This window comes from Tupaia chinensis, unplaced genomic scaffold (assembly GCF_000334495.1).
Source record: "Tupaia chinensis unplaced genomic scaffold, TupChi_1.0 Scaffold000247_1, whole genome shotgun sequence".
NCBI lineage: Eukaryota > Metazoa > Chordata > Mammalia > Scandentia > Tupaiidae > Tupaia > Tupaia belangeri.
In genome coordinates this window covers 4,468,262-4,472,173 of record NW_006159725.1, presented here as the reverse complement: position 1 = coordinate 4,472,173, position 3,912 = coordinate 4,468,262, and positions in this window count along the sequence as shown.

Sequence of the window (3,912 nt, the reverse complement as noted above, 5' to 3'; positions counted from 1 at the left end):
TTCCAGCGGGGATGACTGCACCATAATCCCTTCTCTACTCACCTAGGATTTGGGGCACTTGCACATACACCTGGCGTAAGTTTCAAGCTGCCAGGTCTGGGACTTGAATCATAGTTGGTCACACAGGAGTCCAGTGCCTTAACCATTATGCCACCTGCTGACCCCAGTGGTATAGTTTTTTGTTTGTTTTGTTTTTTAGAGATTTTGCTATAGGGCACATGTGCTTGCCAGAGAGACACAGATAGCAAGAAATCACCCCCCAGGGGGAATGGCCACATCGCAATCCCTTCTCCATTCTCATGATTTTGGGCTCATAGGCATGATTTTTAAACTGCCACGTCCAGAACTCAAACCACAGTTGACTATGTGGGAGTCCAGCGACATAACCATTACACCATTTGCTGGTCCCAGGTGGTACATTTTTAAAACCATTATAGCAAAACATGGAGTGCCAGCTGACAACTAAAAGACGACTACATATTTGTTATAAAAGCATGGTTAGGGACCGGCAGGTGACGTAATGGTTACTATGTCACTGGACTCCCACGTAGTTGACCGTCTCTAGTCCCAGATCCAGCAGCTTCAAACACACCAGGCACATATGCGTGCATGCCCAAAATCCCAAGAGGAGAATGGAGGAGAAGAAATTGCTGCATAGCAATTCCTGGGGGGGGTGGGGAGTCTCACTTTGTGTCTCTGGTGAGCACACACATGCTATAGCAAAAATGTCTTTCAAAACGAAACAAACCATGGTTCACATTGTTTAATAGTGTACCTTTATCCAGTCAATCCCAAATTTACCCACTGCATTTAAAACACTGCTGCGTCTCCATGAAGACTGCTACTCTTCTGAAATTTGAAGTAATGCCTAACTTCCTGCTCCTGAAGTAAACACAGATGATCAAAACTGAAACTACCTCCTTTGAAAAGGGATTCAGTAACTTGAAAACACACATAGTTTAAGATCGCAAAGATACTATTTTGATAATGGTGAGCTATTTGAGTTCCTCTGCAGAGTGCTTGAATAGAAAATTAACCAGAAAAACAGAAAAAAACAGGTATGAAATCAGCTAGCACTAGTTAGAACCTACGGCCTCACTGGTGGTTTGTGATAACTAATGCCGTTTGGTTTTTTTGTCACAGGGCTAAAGCACTTGCCAGAGGGAGGGGGAGGCAGAGTGAGAAAGCATCCCCCAGGGGATGGCCACGCCTCAGTCTTTTCTCCATTCTCCTCTCAGGGTTTTGGGCATGTGTGCACACCCCCCAGCATGTTTCTGAGCCACCTGGTCCAGGGCTTAACCACATAGTCAGCTGTGTAGGATCAAGCCGCTATAATCACCACACCATAGGCTGGCCTGTAATGTGATTTTTTTTTTTAACCACATGTTCACACCAGAAAGTCCTCAAAATAAATATTTACTATTCACTTCACTGCTACTTCCTCCTCCTTTGCCAAATAGCACACCTTGGTCTCCCCTGTGACTAATAGTGCATGTAAGGAATCGTTTCAGGTTAAAATAGCAGGCTTGGGACCAACAGATGGTGTAATGGTTACGTCGTGGACTCAAGTCAACCACGGTTCGAGTCCTGGACTCAGCAACTTAAAACTCAAGCCAGGCACGTGTGTGTGTGTGCATGCCCAAGATCCCGAGACGAGAATGGTGGAGAAGGGACTGTGGCGTGGCCATCACCCCACAGCTTGATTTCTCCCTTTCTGTCTGTCTCTAACGAGCACACACATCCCATAGCAAAAAATCTCTCTTAAAAAGAAAACTAAAAAGTAGGAGCTGGTAGGTGGCATGGTGGTTAAGGGCACTAATTCTTTTTTCTTTTTTAAAAGAATTATTTTATTTATTGTCTTTATTTATTTGTTTTTGAAATTGACCAGAGAGAGAGAGAAGGAAAGAGAAAGCAAGCTGCCAGGTCCGGGACTCGAACATGTCAGCCATGTGGAAGTCCAGCTGCCTTAACCGCCACATCACCTGCTGGCCCCAAGGGCGCTAATTCTTTAAAAAAAAAAAAAAAATACCAGCAGACTCCTCCTTGTAATGACCACATGTCCACCAGGCTTGTTTCTTGTCCTCATCCACCCAAACACCTTGTCTACTAGCAGAGACCTGTTGTGGCGGTGTGTGTCCCGGGCATTTGCTGTGAGCAGCTTCTCTGTAATTCAACTGTTTATTGTGCACCTCCCAAATTCCGGGCACCATCTCAGTAATAGAAATATCCATGAATGAGACTGTCACCTGCTCCACACAGCCTGGCATGGTGAGACAGACGACTGGTCATGCAGTATTCCAGCGTGGGGAGTGCTAGGCTAAAGTGAGAGGTATGCTTGAAGGGCTAACCTGGACTTGAGGGAAAGTCGAGAGAGGTTGTCAAAGGAGGTAGAATCTAAACCTGATTTAAGAACTGAGCAGAATGGAGCAAGAAATATCAGGCAGATGGAACAGCCTGTGCAAAAGCTGTTCGGTCACAGCGGGTGGGGTGGTGGTTGAGGCACTGAACTTCCACTTGGCCAACCACAGTGAGCGCCAGACCTGGCTGCTTCAGGATCATGCCAGACACACGTATGTGCATGCCCAAGATCCCAGGAGGAGACGGGATCGCGGCTCTGGCATGTTGGAGGTCCTTAACATGTGCCGAAATCACCAGCTAGAGGATTTACTAAGGTAAAGCCAGAGATGGGACCAGACCATGAAGTGCTCTTAAGGACTGAATTATCTTAAGGATAGTGGATGGAAAGCCGTAGAAAGATTTTTGACAAGGTAAGATTCCTACCCTCAAAGTGTGCATAGTTTAACATTCTCAGGCCTCTTTTCTACTCTGTAACAAAAGCTAGGATGGAAGCGTGCCTGAGATTCCTGGAACTGCACACAGTCCTGCATTTTTCTCAGTATGCCGAAGTACAGATCCTTAGAAATCTAAGTGGGAGAGATATGTGAGATGAGAGGAAAAGATGGGCCAGCCCAATCCCAGTGGTTAACGTGGCTCACTCCGTGTGGCTAACAGCACCCACTGAGTCCCAGAGCCCCAGCCCCGAGGGGCTTCGAAAACATGCTGGGTACGGGCCATCCATCTGTCCCCAAACCCTGTAAGGATGGGGAGATGGGAGAGAAGAGTGCGGCAGTCCATGCTTCAGGGGGCGCTTTCTCACTTTTCCCCTCCCCTTTCTCCTGGGAGGGCTTGCACCCACTGACAACTTTTTTTTTTTTTAAAGACTCATTCAGTAGGAGGCATCATGAGAAATTACAATTGGTAAATCCAAGCCAGTTATACAGTTGGAATGGGCCAAAGGTATGCTTCCTAAGAAGAACATAAGCTCTTCAGACCAGCCAGTGGCATGATGGTTAAGGAGGTTGTAAACCACAAGGCCATCTGCACAGTTTGAGTCCTACACCCTGCACCCTGAAATGCACACATGTGCCCGAAATCCCAGGAGAGTGGAGGAAAAGGGATTGTGTGGCCTTCTTCTCTGGAGGTGTTTTCTCTCCTCTCTATCCTGGATTCTGGCTAAAGCACATGCCCTATAGCAAAAAAAAATGTTTTTAAATTTTTTCCAGGACCAGCAAGTGGCATAATGGTTACATTACTGGAGTCCTACATAGTCCAATGTGGTTGGAGTCCCAGACCTGGCAACTTAAAACTCACACCAAGTACGTGTGCGTGCGTGCCCAAAATCCCAAGAGGAGAATGGAGGAGGGATTGTGGCATGGCCTGCCTGTGGGAGTGATTTCTTGCTTTCTGTCTCTCTGTTTCTCTCTGTCTCTCGAACGAGTACACACACCCTATAGCAAAAATTTTTCTCTTAAATTTTTTTTTGGGACCAGCAGTTGGCGTAATGGCTATGTCACTGGACTCCCATGTAGCAGACCGCAGTTCGAGATATGGACCCAGTGGCTTAAACTCACA